General features: G+C 32.9%; 1 protein-coding gene across 2 annotated transcripts in view; it reads right to left on the reverse strand.

Moving 5' to 3' along the window:
* MGAT4C (MGAT4 family member C) overlaps positions 1-20,141 on the reverse strand; it is a 669,114-nt gene that overhangs the window by 272,712 nt on the left and 376,261 nt on the right. For both annotated transcript variants that reach the window (XM_074325329.2, XM_088801044.1), the window contains one exon: positions 12,901-12,962. The gene's annotated coding sequence lies outside the window, so the exon portion shown is untranslated. The remainder of the gene's footprint in view (positions 1-12,900; positions 12,963-20,141) is intronic.

Consider the following 20,141-nt stretch of genomic DNA (forward strand, 5'->3'; position numbering starts at 1 on the left):
AATGTATTTGAATAGAGACAGTGTTAAGTTTCTTATATAGTCAAAGGAAAACTGGAAATAAAAATTGGACTTCAGTGGTGGCTGGTTAGCTCAGCTGGTTAGCTCAGCTGGTTAGCTCACATGGTGCTAATAACACCAAGTTTGCCTGTTCGATCCCCACATGCACCACTGTGAGCTGTGCCCTCTCTAAAAAAAAATGGACTTCGACTAATTTTATTCTTTAGTTTATTTATTAATAGAAGCAGAATTTCTTTCATATTAATGGAATACAGTGATGTAAATATTGTTCCTTTATTTTATCTACATCTCACAAATTTTGCAGGTTCTCATGGGTGGCAGAGTGGTAGATGCTTTTATGCAATCCATCTGCATATTAAGAAAATCTGTATTGTGTTGTATTAGGAACCACAAATGTGCTTGGTTTCATCATGATAGGTTTCTAATACATATTTCCACATCCTTGCATTTCTTTCATCCTTTTTGTGCATGTAGTTACTCACTGAGTTTTATTGTACATTCAGTTTTTGTTTGATTTTAATGTATTTATTTCATTTTTTGTTTTAATTGCTTTTAGTTGTAGAGATTATTGCTAAACATGTAATTTTAACCCAGGAGTAATTAGAACATATTTCAAATATGCCACTTTATTAAGTGTGAATTCTAAAGGGGAAATTATATGAACAGCATAGTAATTGTTCCATTTAAAGTATTCTAATTTTGCATTAGGAAGTAAAGTGGTAAGAATGTAAATACATTGGTAACAAATCCATAAAGAAACAAGGTCATTTGTTTGTTTGTTTGTCTGTCTGTCTGTTTGTTTGTTCTGCCTGTGCAAAGCAAATTAGGAAAATAGTCAATATTTCCTTCCCCAAAACATTTGCTCTCTGCCCCAGATTTATGTCTGGATGTTTACTTCGTTTATGTCATTCTCAAGAAATAAGGCTTATTAGAGCCATTTAGAAGTCTTAGAAATCAAATGACAATTGTTTGTGTTTCCCAAAGAATCACTTCCTAATGATTTTTTTTTTTTTATCTTTATTGCGGTAGCATTGGTTAGTAAAATTATATAGGTTTCAAGTGTTATTTTTATTCAGCCATGCAGTATCAAAATGACATGTTCAGTTCCAAAAGATCGTTTTAAAATTATTTCAGCTATTCTATTACCTGTTATAAAACAAATGTCAATTTTTCTGACCTATAGTAGTTGTTTAGAAACAGATCAATTGTTTTAATATAAATGTTGCCTACTTCATTGATGCTTTACACAAGCACGAATAACATTTGAAACTGCCAGATCAATACCATGCATGTTTATTTACAGTAGGTAGATACTCAAACACAAACATTTATTTTGTTGATACTTTAGATTTGATTATCTCTAATACAATTTAGTTCCTCATAACTGCTAATACTGAGGCGTATGAAAGGTTGTTTTTCATTCCATGTAGCCATGTATTGACCTCTTCCATGTCTATCTTTCTTTCTTTTTTCTTTCTTTCCTTCCTTCCTTCCCTCCTTCCTTCCTTCCTTCCTTCCTTCCTTCCTTCCTTCCTTCCTTCCTTCCTTCCTTCCTTCCTTCCTTTTCTTTCTCTCTCTCTCTCTCTCTCTCTCTCTCTCTCTCTCTCTCTTTCTTTCTTTCTTCCTTTCTTTCTGTATTAAGTAGAGTTTTAATAGTTTATTATAATCCTAAAGGGGAAAATTCATACTTTATATTTTTGATATTTTGTGCATTAGTGTATTTTAATAAACATGAAGATCTGTAAAATTTAATTTTAATTAATCATTTCCTTTATGAGGTCAAATCATTGTATTGTGGTCATTTTTGTTACAGCTGTTTCTTTCCATATGGAGTTCTTTTCACTCATTACATATTCCAAAGACATATAAAACAATGAGTAATTATTTAGAACTTACTGTAGTTTTGCGACTCAGGTTGCACAAACATCCTTAACCAAATTCACAAATAAATGTATAAAGGAATAGTGGCAAAGTTTCTCAGTTCTAACTGTGCAGTTAGAAAGGCATGAGATTCAGTTCTGAATTCACTGCTTTGATTCTGGACCTGGGCAAATCCAAACCTCTCTATAGCTTAGTTTATTTATCTGTAAAGTGAGTAAAGGAAAAGGATTTAATGCAAGTACTGTATTAAAAGCAATGAAATGGGTTCTCAATTCTATTCCATTGGTCTATGTGTCTGTTTTTCTGCCAATACCATGCTGTTTTGATTATTGTAGCCCTGTAGTACAAGCTAAAGTCAGGGAGTGTGATACCTTCTGCATTGTTCTTTTTTCTTAGGATTGTTTTGGCTATTCTGGGTCTTTTGTGGTTCCCTACAAATCTGATGATTTTTGTTCTATTTCTTTAAAAAATGCTTTTGGGAGCTTGATGGGGATTGCATTAAATATGTATATTGCTTTGGATAATAAGGCCATTTTAACTCTGTTGACTCTTCCAATCCATGAGCATGGAATGTCTTTTCATTTTCTTTGTGTCTTCTTCAATTTCTTTTAAAAATGTCCTATAGTTTTCAGCACCTAGGTCTTTCACATCCTTGGTTAAGTTTATTCCTAGGTATTTTATTCTTTAAATATGGACAGATAATTTTTGACAAAGAAGCAAAAAACATACAATGGAGGAAAGACAGCCTCTTCAATAAATGGTGCTGGCAGAATTGGAAAGCCACACGCAAAAGAATGAAACTGGACTGCTATCTGTCACTATGTACCAATATTAATTCAAAATGGGTCAAAGACCTAAGCATAAGACCTGAAACAATGAACTGCATAGAAGAAAACATAGGTACTAAACTTATGGACCTTGGGTTCAAAGAGCATTTTATGAATTTGACTCCAAAGGCAAGGTAAGTAAAATCTGAAATAAATGAATGGGACTATATCAAACTTAAAAGCTTCTGCACAGCAAAAGAAACCATCGACAAAATAAAGAGACAACCAACTGAATGGGAGAAGATTTTTGCAAACAGTGCCTCAGATAAGAGCCTAATATCCAAAATATACAAGGAACTCATACAACTCAACAACAAAAAAACAAACAATCCAATTGAAAAATGGGCGGAGGACCTGAAGAGACATTTCTCCAATGAGAACATACAAATGGCAAGTAGGTATATGAAAAAGTGGTCAATATCACTAATCATCTGAGAAATGCAAATAAAAACCACAATGAGATATCACCTCACCCCAGTTAGAATGGCTATTATCAACAAGACAAATAGTAACAAGTGTTGGAGAGGCTGTGGAGAAAAAGGAAACCTCATACACTGTTGGTGGAAATGCGGACTGGTGAAGCTGGTATGGAAGACAGTGTGGAGGTTCCTCAAAAAAGTAAGAATAGAATTACCCTATGACCCAGCTATCCCTCTCCTGGGTATCTACCCAAAAAATCTGAAAATGTTAATCCATAAAGACAACTGTGCTTCAGTGTTCATTGCAGCTTTATTTATGGTGGCCAAGACATGGAAATAACCAAAATGTTTTTCCGTAGATGAATGGATAAAGAAGTTGTGGTATGTATACACAGTGAAATACTATTCGGCAGTAAGAAAAGACGAAAGAGGACCATTTGTGACAACATGGATGGATCTTGAGACTATAATGCTAAGCGGAATAAGTCAGACAGAAAAAGTAAAGAACCATCTGATTTCACTGCTATGTGGTATATAAACCAAAAACAACAAAAGAACAAGACAGACAATTGAAAGAACAGAAACGCATCGCCATAGACAATAGTTTAGGGGTTTCCAGAGGGTAAGGGGGGAGGAGGGAGGCTCTAGAAGAGGGTAAATGGGGTCTAATATGTGAAGGAAAGAGAACTGACTCTGGGTGGTGAACACACAATGTGAGATATAGATAATGTATTACAGAATTGTACACCTGAAATCTATGTAATCTTACTAACAATTGTCGCCCCAATAAACTTTAATTTAAAGAAAAGGAAAAAAGCAAATGAAAAAAAAATAAACAAAAACAATGAAATGAGTGCCTGACATGTGGCTTTCTATGCAGTCTTTTTTATTCCCATCAAGGGGATTAGATTCTCTTTGTTCTTCCAATTTTATTTATGTATTTGTTTGTTTATAATATGTTTTTAAAATTTTTCAATTACAGGTAACATATAATATTATGTTAGTTACAGGTATACAACATAGTGATTAGACATCCATATAACTTCCAAGGTGATGCGGTGAACATTGCACAAGGTTTGAAGTTAGAAAGACCGTCTTGACTCTGCTAAGTGGCTGTGTGACTACGAGCAAATTATATTACTGGTAGGAATCTGCTTATTATTTATAAAAGTGAGGATCATATTTTTTTTTTACAAAATGTTTTTGGATGACTAAATGAGAGGAATCCTATATTTTTTCATAGTAAGTATCCAATAAATATCCGTTTTATTCTCTACCCTTCCTCTCAGCTGAAGAAAAAAATCAGAAATCTTAAATCTATTAGGTTTTATAATAAAATGGTAAAAGTTGTATTACAGAAAAACTAGATGGAATTACTAAAGAGTAAATAACTCTCTTCATTTGTAAATACACGTGGGTAATATTTTATGTCACTAAAGGAAATTGTTGTTGTGTTTGTAGAACCGACTTATCTTAACATTTTAAAAAATCAAGAAAACCATTTGTACTTTTACATCTCGGGTAATGTGTAAATATTGTATCAGTTTTACTTGTTCAAACAAACAACAAATCAACAGAATATGAACAGTGAGAAATGAAAGCAGTTAACAACCAAAGCCAAAATATTGTAACTAACAAAAGTCACTCTAAAAGAGCCTCTCCACACTCCCCCTTAAACAACAGCAGCAACAATAATGTAGTAAGGCGGTTAAAGAGGATGATTTAAACAAGCTGTATTTTGACGTCAGGAAGCTTTTTATATGACTGCCTCAAATATCAGTACACTGCTCAGGCAGTTCAGGCTCCCATTACTAAATTTGTTCCCCTAAAGTAACTAGGACCATATCATTGAAATTATTTTAACCAAATATATAAGCACACTAAAAAAAAAAAAGCAAGTATTAATATAAAAAGACTATAAAACGTGCTTTTGCCATTACTTTACTATCTTTTTACAAAAAAACATAATATTGTTTCACCATCACCTTAAGGTCTGGGGATGCCCCATATTGTAAATTGCCCACAAAATGTTTTCATCATAGATATGCAAGGATTAGGAACTTTTTCAAATGAAGAGTGAGGTTCTTTTTCTGTAAGTTCTCCATTTGGTGTCTACTCCAACTGGTGAAGTTAAAGATATATTCACTTTTAGTCAGCGGTTGATTTAGGCAGAATGCCCTGGTAAGGAGAGATGAGGACTGAGAAAAGAAAGTTTCCTCAAGAATTTAACACCTGCAGGGGAGGTCCTGCAGGAAGGAGTTGTGGATAATGTTTGGAATTATGATTTGTTTGTTTGTTTGAATTATATTTTCTATATCACCATCCATTTTTAATGAGGGTAACCTATAAAAATAGGAAGATCTTTCTGGAAACCTGTATATATCTGTGCTGCAGACTATTGTAATAGGTGCCTCAACTTTTTTCAAAATTCTTGATCTTCATCTCAGGAGCTCATGCAGGTTTGTTGAAACTTAAGGACCAAAGATAGGTATTAAAATCCCTTGGGACACTCACACTCACCACTTTACGTAATGCATTTGACATGAGTGATAGATTCCAAGATTCAGAAAAACAAGTTTGACTTCGGTAACTTTATTATCAGAGAAATCCTAAGAGTTCTCGTTTATTTCTAAAGATATTTGTGGAGATTTACTGACAAATTTCTAGGTTCAATTTTATGGCATAACAGTGTTCCTGACATTTCTCTGGAACTTAGGAGAAAATGTGTGCATGTGTGTGTGTGTGTGTGTGTGTGTGTGTGTGTGTGTGCGTGTGTGCACATTTACATACATTTTAAATGAGCAGTCATAACTGCATATTCTAAATGATGTAATTTTAAATATACCCCCAGAAAATGAAGCTAATTATGCTATGAGCGTATAAAAATACAGTTATGTAACAACATATTGCACATATGAATACACAGTTGAAAAGATGCGTTTACTTGAAAGCCTTTCTAAAGTCAGCTTCTGTTTAACCACTGTCTGAAATATTTCCGTGCAGGCCATTGCTTACTGGTCATATTTTTTCTAAGACAGATTTCACATCTTCCATGTTGTGGTTAGAACCTGTATAAGATGGGATGGGGACCAAGCAGTTAATATTTATTGCATTGCTTACATCTCTGCCAGAGTACCATAGATGAAAATAATTATGTTTCTTTATTTTCAAAATAAGGAAAAATAATCATGCACATTCACATATGAGGATTAAATGAGATAATCCATATAAAGGAACTCCAGCCCATAAAAAACTGCTCAATATAAACTAGCCATTATTATTATTATCATTATTATTATTACATTATCCAATAGTGCCTAAACATACTGATGTTTAAAAATAAAATGTTTAGTTGTTGCTTTCAATATGTCATATCATTGTATTTATCTGTATGTTATTCTCCATGCTCATCACTGTGAGTAGCTCAATACCTCGATGTCTATATCCATATATATATATATATATATATATATATATATACATATATACATATGATTATATATAATCACCTAAAGAATGAGTATCAGTGGTAAAATAATACTTACAAAACTATTTAATTAGGCTTAGGTGTAAGTGTAAAGGTGTATGCATTTGTGTGTATTTTGTATTTGAATGTACGACTTTGTAAAGCACATTTAAATAAGGTATTACTAATTAGTCACCAAGAACTGGGTGCTATTTTCAAAATATGAAGTATGCAAAGAACTAACATTCTTTACTTTTAACGAAGCTTTATTATTTATTTATTTGTTTGTTTGTTTGTTTATTTATTTGCCTTCGCTCTATCCCATCATTTATTCTCAGAACCAGAAGCATATTGTACTGCAAATAACTTAGACTTTGGGGATTCTTCAGTGTGCTATCAATTACATTATTACTTATGTTTCTCCACTGATAGTTTAGGGTTTATTTTTCTCCTGTGTTTATTATTTACCTCTAATCCAGAGACTTCCCAGCTTGCAAAATGCTGTTGCATTGTTCTTAACTCCCAATCTCCCCTAACTTGGAAATTTGTGTTTGAAACGCAAACAAAACACTCTTTAGTGTCATTTTAGTAGGTTTTTGAGGATGGAGGAGAGGTGAGGTAAGCATTCAGTCTACCACCTTTACCTGAAATTTGGATTTTTAAATGTTTTTTGTTTTCATATGATACTATCACCTTTATCAGCACAAAACTGGAATGGTGTGAGTCAAAATGGCTGCAATAAGATTCAAGATGTGTAAAATATATTCATTCTTTAATAGAGGGTTTTAACCAGCTACTGTATACCAGATACTATACTTTCTATCAAAAATATACATTTTTTTTTTTTTTTTTTTTAGGAAAATAGACATGTAAAGGGACATTGTCTATAGTCTAAAATGTGTTTTATTAGTCAAAACCTCAAGGTGTTATGGGTTCAACCAGGAGGAAGTTTGTCCATGGTCCAGGAGCTCAGGGAAAATTCCCCAGAAAAGACAACTTCTAAGTTGAGTAATTAAATAAAATAAAACAAAGTAATAAAAGAATGACAGGGAATGGAGAGAGACTTCTCCAGCTAAAAATACCAGCAATGCATGTGAAATTCCGGAAGGATAAGAGAGCGTGGCAAAGAGGGATACTTGAAATAGTTCATTCAGCATAGTATTTGGAGCTTGGAATGAAAGACGGAAGGTGAGAATTGTTAAGATAGTTCCTCAAACGGATAGGTCACCTAGTCTTAACATGATTGAGTTAACAAGGTTCTCACTAAATAAGAACACTACATATTGAAAATAGAAATGTAAATAAGATTTAAATGGATGAATTTGTTACTTGACCTGACAAACAATAAGTTTGGTTTCTAGGTTTATTTAGGAAGAGAATAATATTTATAATATATGCACTCCAGATGCCAGAAACTTAACATTATAAGACTCATGAGGGAAACATGACAAATGCCAAAAGAAACTCTATTTTATCTTTTGTTGAAGTAATCTTAAAATACATTATGTGTGAGAAAGAAACACTGAGAGTATGAACTGATTCTTGGCATTCCATTAAGATACTAAGGTTAGAGTCCTGACAAAGCTTTTTAACAAACCTAAATGACCTTTCATTCCAGTGAGTATCTCTCAGGACTTTAAATTTGTCATCATGGAAAACACAATCAACAAAAGGAATTAGCAACCAATAGAATTTTTAAAAGCATCTTGGTTTTCATAAAGTTAAAAAGTGTACTTACACCCAGGTACTAAGTGCTTTGTCTCTGTTCCTTCTTGTTAGACAATGAAATGACTCAGAGTTCACATTTCTAAAGGGTTTAACTGTACCTTAATTGCCACATTCCTAATGCACTGCTGAAAATGACATTTCAACCTAATTGTTTTCTGCCAAGAAATTGTCCCTGGCATTTCTTTGTCTTTGTATTCATGATTGATTAACCCTTCACTAGTCCCATTAAAACAATTAATATGATAGAGATTTTGACATGTACTTGATAAATTATTAAAGGGCATGGAAGTCAGACTCTAAGGTACTCAAGGTAAGTATAATTACTTTGGGAGTACACATGCAAGGACAGGGACATGGGCTAAACAGTTTTGTCTTTTCTCCCAGAAGAATATTTTGGTATTTATTTTAGCATGAACAGTATTTACTCAGGCTATTCTCTTCTCACCGTTCTATTATACAAGTAAACATTCACTCATATACTCTTGAGAATATTTTATTCATGGTACAGTGGACTCAAACTGAAACCACAGTTGTGTGTGTTTTTTTGCATTTTTCTTCAAGGGAGAAGGAAACACAAAGATATATATTTTAACTGTTATGAATTATGATCATTTTTTTACAGCTGAATAAATGATGGATGGAGTCTCAAAGTCATTAATAGTTTCTATAAAAATTCACACTGATTCCTCCTCTAATCTGCTTTGTAAAGTAAAGCCAGATTAAGTGATATATATATACATCAATACACACACACAAACGTTTGTGTGTGTGTGTGTATATATATATATATATATATATATATATATATATATATATATATATGGCGCATATAAAAAGAAAATCCTATAGTACCCAGTGCCAGATATTTTCTGGACTACTATTCAAAATAATCACATTGTTATTTTCTAGGCTTTTGAAACAAGAAGAAATTGGACATATTCAGGGGACAAGGCTACATTCCAACAGAATCCCAATTTCTTAACTAATATTAAATCTTCCACAATTTTGTCCTAATCTACTTTCAAGTATAATTTCCATCCACAGTAGGTGCCAAACACAGTATGTCCTCCTTCGTATGTTGATACACCTGTGAAGCAAAACCACTGATTCTTGCTTAAACAACTTCTTCATGCCTTTCCCTGTGCCATTCCCTGTGCCAAGAATTCCTTCAGCTTTCTTCAAAGCTTAGTGTCAGTGACTCTCGGCAATGTTCTGTTGCTCTACCCTACCTATGGAAATGCACTCCATTTTTGCTAAAAATTAGGAATATTTTTGACTTCTGCTTTATAGTTAAAGCTCTACTGTATTTTTCAAAATGTATTTTGAATTTCCTTATTATATATTGATTTCATTGGGTGACAGTTAAAACAATTTACAACTGCAAATCCTCTATACGTTATTGCAGTTTCACACATAGTCAACTCTCGATAAATGCTTCTAAAATAAATGGATGTTTTTTAGTAATCATAGACATTTAGTAATCATAGACTACTTAGAAAATATCCACAGGAAAAACCCTAATTACTTTTAGGCAATACTCATTTATGTATTCCATGGCACTTAATATCTAACAAGTTTTGGTAGGCTTTGGTTGTGTAAGGAAGAAACTACTAAAGTGTGAAGCTTGCTGACTTCTCTATTGGTATACAATGTGTACTTGCAATTATTTTGCTAAATAAACTGGTAATTATATAATTTTTGGTACTATGCAATCAACATACACATTATATTTCGTATGTTCTTATTTATGGAATTATTTGGTCCTCATTATCTGATTTCAATTCACTAAACAAATTTATTGACTATTCATTATATTTCAGGTACTACACCAAGCGCTGGATATTATACTTAAGTTTTGTAGAAGAAACACATAAATAAACATGTTAATTCTCTCTCTCTCTCTCTCTCTCTGTCATATATATATATATATATATATATATATATATATATACATATATATATATATATATATTTAAGCCATATATATACACATATATATACACACACACATACATATGTGTGTGTGTGTGTGTGTATATGTGTATATATATATGGCTTAAATATATATATTTAACATTATGGTAAATGGTATGGTAAACATTATGGTAAATGCTATGAGATCCAATAAATCTGTAAGAGGTGATTACTAGATTGGATGGTTAGAAAAGACTTTTTGAAAAGGTAACATTTAAGGTTTTTAAGCAGATTCTGAAAGATAGGGAGTTACTCATGTAAAGAACAGAGGAAAATTCATATTAGAGAGAAATGTTTAATAATATCATTACATCTCGAACAACAAAACACTTGTTAAATTCTTTAAATGTCTGTAACAAACTGTCCTTTGTTTCAATAACTCTAAAGATAATATGAATTTAGTCTTTTAAATGGTTTTCCTAAAAGAAAAAACAAGAAGGGAGAGAGAGAGAGAGAGAGAGAGAGAGAATACCTCATAGTGAGTTACTTAATAGGTTTTTATAAACATATGGAAAATTCAAAGTTCAGATATTTTTCATTCTTTATTAAAAAAATAAAATGGAGAGAAAACGGCAGAAATATGTCTAATCATGTATACTTTGCATATGGTATAATAGTATTTTTTGTTCTTAGTTTCATGAACAAGTTTCCTTCCTTCCTTCCTTCTTTCCTCCCTCCCTCCCTCCCTCCCTTCCTTCCTTTATTTCTTTCTTTTTTAGAGAAATGCTTACCAGAACATTGTGAAACTATAAAATAGTATTATTAAATATACTTATATTTATATTTATAGTGCTGATTTACTCATAGTTAGACTGCTGTCATACTTGCTAGAAAAACAAGCAAACAAACAAAAAAACTTTAGCAACATTTCACTCATTGTTCTTATTTAACAACCTCTTTGTCATTTATTCGCTTCATTTTACACAAAATGTAGCACACTTAAAACTCAAGGGAAGATTAGGTTTTAGTTTTACATATCCCATCAGGAAAATAATAAAAGGAAGAAGGTTTTTTTGCATTTGCTAAATATCCCACATCCCCCCAAAAATGAATCTGTTCTGAAGTAGCTCAGTATAATTTTAACACACAAAAATAAGCATCTCTTCCTTTTATAGTCCTTTCAAATTTGAACCAGTATATGTTGCATTTTCCAAGTATGCCATTTTATTTTAAATTATATAGATTAATAAAGTGCAATTTCCACAGTGGAAAACTTATTACAATGGGAAAACTATTTATTTTTCTAAAGCTTTTCCTTTGGTGATACTTGTTTTAAATCAGTTGTGCATTTTTTCATTACATTATAAATTAGTGCAGTTAAGTATATATCTTCTTGCTTAAATAAATAAGAAAACATAAAATGCATTAATCAAGAGCTAGGCCATTATTGGGAAACATATCTATAATTACTTAATTGTCAAAATAAATGATTTGCCAACTGCAGAAGTATTGATTAGTATTATTTTTGTTACAAATTCTTTTATATTGATAGACAGTTAAATTTTTGTCAATCTCTTTGCTATTGAAATGTTCCAAGAGATCACCTAACATACGTTCCAGTTACTAGTCTTCTAACAGAAATTCAGTAGCAAGAGGCTATATATGACTCAAGCATGCACCATCCTACAGCATAGATCTGAAGACCCTTGAATGTGACCTGCTCCCAGAGGAAACCAATTTAATGCTTCATTGCACACACAACAGTATGTATGAATCACAAAACCTCCAGATAAATTAGTGACAGGTACATCTGAATAGAATTCCTTCTAAGTCGCTTATCTGCAGCTAGGCACGCTTGTTTCACCCTCACTTTCAAAGATAAAGCCACATGGTATGTCGCCTTGGCAGATTCTCACAAAGAATCCTCCATTATTGGGAGGGGGTGTAATCCCCTTATTATTTCAGGTACTATGACAGCAAATAGGATGAAATGCGAACTATCTGCCAGTGGAAAACTTATCAGTCGATACCAAGCCTTATGTCTTCTCTAACTTTCATAAGCTCTGTGCCTCTTTCTCTCTTACATTTATTTTTTACAGTTCTGATAACCTAGAGTTGTAGCCATGACAAAGTTCAGAACAAAACATCAGGTTATCAAGGACAGTTTATCAGACGCCAAACAGGGAGAAGGGATGCCAACAATTAACCAAGTACTCATCCCATTTGATAAAAACAAAATAGAGAAAAATTGAGAAGGTAAATATATGCTCTAAATATTGAGAGATATTGGTAATAGAAAAGACCAAAAAACTGAATTATGTACAAAATAACATGGCAAGTGTTTACTAGTAAGGAATCTTATTTACTTACCAACCATAAATAAATTGGAATACCAAAATCATTTAAAACTATATGTTTTAAACTGAATATCAATGAATAGCACAAATGTAAGTACCTATCAATTACTAGAATTCTTTTAAACTGTACAATAAAACAGACACATCAATTCTCACTTCCTGTGTTTCTTACAGTCTACAATTACACTTAATCAAGTCTTTCATTATATATCTTAACAAAGGTCAGGTCATATCACTAAGTTGATTACTTAGCATGGTAGAATTCAATAGAACAAATCAAAATGACTCACGTTTTAGGTTCTGTTGGTAGTCCTTCTCATGCAAAACACAGGGCTGTGCTTTCTGGGTGAGTCTATATTAAAGCAAAATGACAAAAATCTTAGTTTCCAGTGACACCAGTATTTAGCATGCATGAAAATAAATCACACTTAGTCAAGGAGGAAAAAAAATGCATTAAAGTGTACTGATTTTTAAATTTGGTCCTTTCAAATGTAGAAAGCATTTCCTCCACCCTCTTCCTCCAATCTGCAAAATGTCTGCCCAATGAACTCATTACTACAGGAACTCAACGATGGCTATAGTCAGTTAATGAAATTTACGTCTGGGAATAACTTCCATGAACATGCACAATGGTTGGGCATCTAGAATTGGGAGAGGCAAGGGTGATATTGGGAAGAAACAAACAAACAAACAAAAAAAACACACACCATAATTTAGAGAATGCACATTATGATACATTTAGCTAAATTAATGGTTGTGCTATATATACAAGGTTATTCACAGGATTCTAAATGTGTAAAAAATGTAAACAAAAATACTTTGAACACATTACCAATACGAAACCCAACGACACTTTGGGGAATATAAATCATTTGTGATATAATCATCAAGAAAGATAGTGCCTCTATTTCTTAGTCTCTATGTGAGGGTAGGAACCTAACTTTCATAAGCACTGTTCACAAACACAGATCACCTAACCACATTGACCAACCAACCTCTCACCTAACATCCTCTAGGATTTTTATGCTTAACTCAGCTCTTAAAAAATGTCCCACCTTGTATTTCAGCAGAATTAAGTTCAATATTCCCAGGTCCCCCACGTCTTTGCAATAGTCTTGAATAAAAAATTTTCCTTGTGTGTTTAACTCCATCTGGTGCATTTTTTTCTTTTCACATTCTCAAGTGTCTACTATGCATTGGCACACTAGTAGTAGTTCAGTGGTAGAGAAGGTAAACACTGCAGTTGCCTTCATAATATGTACAATCTAGTAGGAGACTGAGACATATTTGATTGACATTTAAAAGAAAATGTGATCGATACCATGACTGAAAGAACAGAATGAGGTACCTATGAGAAGTAGCCTCGGTGATGAAAAGTATAATAGAATAAGTGTCATTGAATCAATCATTTCACTGATGATGAGGTATCATCCCAGTAAATTGGAACAGGAAAAATGTTCCAGGAAAAGTGTCCAGCATGTGTGAAAATACAAGGTAAAATAAGCATTTCAGTGCAAAGTAACGGCAGACCAGAATAGCTGGATTCTAAACAATGACGTAGGTGAGTAGCAGGAAATGAGGCTGAGATGCAACCGGAGGGAGATAGGAAACAAAGCACTTCTTCAGTCATGTGGTGTTTCATTTTTCTTTTAATCAACACATTTGTAATGGAAGGGATAACAAAAGGTTCAATGCCAAAAGCTCTGGTATCAGACGATCAGGCTTTGAAATCCCGCTCTGTCTCTCACATATTGTTGTGGTACTAGGCAAGTAGTCTAACCTCGCTTAACCTCAGTTTCTCCATTGCACAAATGGGGATAATAAAGTACACACCTAGTGAGGTTTCATGAGATTTAAAATGGAAATTCCACATAAAATATTCAGCATAAGTCTTGGTCCACAGAAAGTGATGGATGATGATGATGATGATAGAGAGCGATCTATGATAATATTGATGAAGTACATATTGTATACCCAGCCATGAGACTCATGGTGAAGGGTATGAAGGAAAGAGAAACTGCTGAAGCAGTTTTAAAATGGAGAAATACTATCAAGTTTACATTTTTGGAATAGCATTCTGATTACAGTAAAACTATTTTGAAAGTTAAGTAGTGAATACTGTAAATCAAGCCTCAGAACAGGTAGTACTAGGGAAAACTCAAGGTTTGACAAGGTCTGTAAATACAAGTTCTGACAATTAAGACACGAACTCATCCTAGAAAAAGTGTTACATACCTCATTGCTGAATATCACTACGGTCACCTTCGAAGTACTCCCCTTGGGAAGCTGTGCACTGGTTTCAGTGTCTAGTCCATCCTTCAAAGCAATTTTGGAACTCTCTTTCTGGAATGGCTATCAGAGCGGTCATTATATTACCCTTGATGTCCTGAATGCCATCAAAATATCTTCCTTTCAATATTCCCTTTATCTTTGGGTAAAGAAGTCATTGGGGACCAGATCGGGTGAGTTGGGAGCGTTTTCCAATATAGTTATTTGTTGACTGGCTAAACACTCCCTCTCAGACAGTATGGTGTGAGCTGGTGAATTGTTGTGATGCAAGAGTCATAAATTGTTGGCAAAAAGTCCAGGTCGTCTAACTTTTTCATGCAGCCTTTTCAGCTCTTCCAAATTATCAACTTGGTTAACTGTTTGTCCAGTTGATACAAATTCAAAATGAATAATCCCTCTGATATCAAAAAAGGCTAGCAACATCAGTGCAACAAGTTTGCGAACCTAGTTATCAGACCATATCTGCAAGTATATTAATTAAAAGTCGATCTGTGCAGAAGTGATGCATTTATAACAGAATGGTAAACAAATCCCCGTGTACTAACTGTTGTCTGATTGTAATTATTAATAGCACAGATTTCACTCATAAAAGTATCCTCGTCTGGATGATAAACTATGTAATAGATGTCTTTGTGGGCATCAATCAGTATGTTTTATGTGAAGAGCTTTGTTGCATCAAGCAAATCAATTGACTGGATGTCATCTCCAATATACAATATGACAGTAATCATAAGAGATAGAGCTAATATTTATGTCAGCATATTTACTTGTCAGACACTGCCTTATATTCCTTACATGTATTAACTCATTTAGTCCTAACAACAACCATATGGATATTGTTATTCCTATCTTACATGTGAGAAAATTGGAGCACATAGAAGATAAATAATTTCCCCAATTCACACAGCATGTTGAAAAGCACAGATTCCAACCAGACAGCTTGAATCCAGAGCCTGTATTTTTAACCCTATGTGAAAAGTGCCATACAGTAGTCCTCCCGTTTCTATGGTTTCATGTTCTGTGGTTTTAGTTACCCATGGTCAACCATGATCCAAAAATGTTAAATGGGAAATTCCACATAAACAATTCATAAGTTTCAAATTTCCTGCTCTCTGTGTAACATGATGAAATGACACACTGACCCACTTCATCCCACCCAGGATGTGAATTAACCCTTTGTCCAGTATTTCCATGCTGTATATGCTCTCCACCTGTCAGTCACTTAGTAGCCATCTCAGTTATCACATTGATTGTCATGGTATCTCAGTACTTGTGTTCAGGTAATCCTTATTTTACTTAATAATGGCCCCAAAGTGCAAGATTAATGATGCTGGCAACTGGGATATGCCAAAGAGAAGCTGTAAAGTGCTTCCTTTAAGGGAAAAAGTGAGTATAATACAATAAGGTATTGTATAGGAGACTACATTCACATAACTTATATTACAGTATATTATTACAATTGTCCTATTTCATTTAGTTACTGTTGTGAATCTTTTACTGTGCCTAATTTACAAAGTAAACTTTATCATAGGTTTGTATGTATAGGAAAAAACATAATATATATATGGTTTAGTACTATCTAGTTTCAGGAATCCCCTGGGGGTCTTGGAATATATCCCCCTGAATAAGAGGGTACTACTGTAATAGAAGTGTTTTTAGAGTGTCTGAAGCTCAGAGTGGGTTACTATAATCTAAGAGGAAATTGAAGAATCAGACAAAGAACTTTGGGGCAATAGGAGAATAAACTATTTCAAAAATTGAAATCACAAATAGGATAAGGTAGAGTAGTTTCAAAAAGGAAAGGATATTTCAGGTAGATTATAAAGAATGAACAGGATGCTTGCCTCCTTGAAAACCAAACATAGTCAACTTGAAAGAAAAATCTGTACACATTTCTGTTTGGTACATATTTTTCTTTTATCTTCCCAACTAGATATGATCATTCAATCTTCTAAATGCCCTTGTATTTACCAAACAAATATGAAAATACGTTTATCCATCCCAAAAAACTGCAATGAGCAACATTCTGATGAATTTCCATTTTGCTTAAATGAAATTCTAATATTCAAACTCTTTACTACAGCCTCTCTGATTATATCCTTTCTTACAGTGTGCATACACACACAGAAACACACACACACACCCACACACACCACATTTACATATACAGCACATGCCAATATCCAGATTCTCCTGCCACAATAATTTTGTTTTTCTCAAATGCACCAGTCTTCCACTGTTTCTTTTGCTGACATAATTTTCACCCAAATCTTACATTATCGTATCTATCTCATGTGTTTCTTTTACCAATTTCTTCTCCACTTTAGAACATCTTTTAAATATATATATATATATATATATATATATATATATATATATATATATATATATATATGGCACATTTTGTTAGGGAAAATATTTATTCTTTTAAGGGTAAAGATATGTCATTAAAGACCAAGGCTAAGGTCACCCACATCCTTATATTTCCATTTATTATGTAAGGTTCAAAAGCTGGACAGTGAAGAAGGCTGATAGGGGAAAAAAAAAAGATTCTATTAAAAAATTGTTGGAGGAGAGCTCTATGGATATCCTGGACACCCAGAAAGACAAACGATTGACTTCTAGGGCAAACTAAGCCTGTAACATTGATGGAGACCAAAATGACAAAACTGAAGCTGTCCTACTTTGGGCACATCATGAAAAGGCAGGGTTCTTTGGAAAAGACAATAATGGTAGAAAAAATAGAAAGCAGCAGGAAAAAAGAAAGACCAAATACGAGATGGACTGACTCCATTAAGGAAGGCATAGGCTGAGTCTACAGGAGCTGAGCAGGGCTGTGAGGACAGGACAGTGTGTATGTCACTCATTCATAGGGTCACCAGGAGTTGGAGCCAAGTCATTGGCATGTAACACACGTAACATATATTCTTTGCTAATTTTTCTTCACTGTCAAGATAGCAGAGTAGGTTTGCTAGTATTTTGTTAAGGATTTTTGCATCTATGTTTATGAGGGAATACTGTCCTGTAGTTTTCTTTCCTTGTGGTGTTCTTACCTGGCTTAGTTATGAGGATGATCCTGGCCTGGTGAAATTAGTTTGGAATTTTCCCTCCTCGTCAATTTTAGGAAGAATCTGAGAAGGATTACTCTCAATTTTTCTTTAAATGTTTGGTAAAATTCACCAATGAAGCCATTTGGTCCTGGACTTTTCTATTTTGTGAGGCTTTTAATTATTGATTTAATCTCCATTCTTGTTATTGGTTTGTTCAAATTTTCTGTTTCTTCCTGATTTGGTCTTGTTATGTTTCATGTTTCTAGAAATGTATCCATTTCTTCTAGGTTATCTAATGTGTTGGCATAAACTTGTTCATAGTAGTCTCTTACAATACTTTGTATTTCTGTGTATTTATTACTTTTCTTTAGATCTATTATAGGTGTGTTATTATGAAACATTTGCATTATTATGAAAATATACATGCATATTTACATTATGCAAACACACACACACACACACACACATATATATATATAAATGATTAATTGTAGCTAATAATCATGTGTGCAAATTGTTTGTTTACATTCAGTTTAGTTTCACAACCATGCACCAATTAAAAAGAAAATCCTACTATTTAGATGAAATAAATTGTTTAATTTATACCTCATAAGTTGTTAAAAATTATTCCACATTTTAATTTACCTCAGATTTCAGCAATAAATGTACTGTTTAGTTGCCTTGCTTCTTGAGAGAGAATCCAAATGCTTTTCTCATTATGTTAATGATAGCTTTCACTGCTTACTCATTCTTTCCATTGTTTTAAATGTAGTTCATTCTTTTTTAAAAAGATAGTAACCATTGAAACCACTGTTGCCCTTATTTAATTTAAACTAATTGTTTTCTAGGTCTGCTACATAGCTTGATTTTCTTTTTCATCTTAATCTTAGAAAGCTTCATCATTTCTTGTAGCTATGAATTTCTCTTCCTTGGATCTTATCCTAATTTTGTTGGATTACATATTTAACTAATTTCCAAAGAAAATGGCTTATTTGGAAGTAAATTTTATGTGTTATAGTTGTTACTTAAAATTATACTCGTGTGGCTCTGGCACTTGAATAATAGCTTGTCTGCATGTAGAATTTCAGAGTTTTGAAGTTCTATCAATGTATTTATTTAGTATTGTAGCTATCTGTATGAGGTTAATTCTCTTCAGATGGCCACTGTTATTATTATTATTATTTTTTTCTCCTGGAAAACATTTGGATCTTCTAGTCATTCTTGGGATTCACAGACATTACAATAATGTCTATTTAGATGAGTTGTTACCATTTTTCACTTTTGGTATCTGACAACTTTAAAAAATCTTGGCATGACTGTTGCTTTTCATATTTGACAAATTAAAATTAGACTCTTTAACATATTTTTTTAAACAAGTAAGATCAATTCCATCAATTTTTATGCTGAATAATGTTTACTATTATATTACTCATTTTATAAAGATGAAACCATAGTACTGACTGAAATAAAGTATTATTTAGAATTATTTGGTTAGAATGCAAGAGTAATCCCTTGAGACTAAATTTATTGCTATTTGCTTTTATTTCCATTTATTTTACACATACGTGGTCACCATTCCCTCAGAGTCTTATGAAAAATTGAAACACGAAGAACTAGGATATCTTTTCACACATAATTGCCAGATATTACATATGGAAAACTGGAAAGACTACATGATTTTATCTTCCTGAAGAGAAGATTAGCCTTACATTTTAGCGGGAATTTAAAGTAGGGCACATCACCTTAATCCAATAAGGCCTCCAATAATTTGAAGCTGGGTTTCAGACTTTGTACATCTGATTCCATTCTACTCCTGGTAAATCAAATATCAATTTTGAACACAGTTTTGAAATGGACTGAAATATTTGATATTTAATCTTCATAAGGTAATGGTGAAACTAACTGGTGAGAATATAAATTGACAAAATATCTTTTTTTTAGGGAATCTTTGATTATTTTGTTTATTTATATATTATTGTTGTTGCTATTTATTTCCATATTCATTACGGCTCCATGGAAGACCATCTCCATTTGTCCTTACAAGGTCTCTTGTTTTTAAAATAGTTCTGTTTTGATATATATGTATATATATATAGACACACACACACACACACACACACACACACACACACACACACACACACATATATCAAGACCCTACAAGGTCTTTTGTTTTTAAAATAGTTTTGTAT

This window comes from Rhinolophus sinicus, chromosome 1 (assembly GCF_057876585.1).
Source record: "Rhinolophus sinicus isolate RSI-liver-muscle chromosome 1, RSI-T2T, whole genome shotgun sequence".
NCBI classification, from domain to species: Eukaryota; Metazoa; Chordata; class Mammalia; order Chiroptera; family Rhinolophidae; genus Rhinolophus; species Rhinolophus sinicus.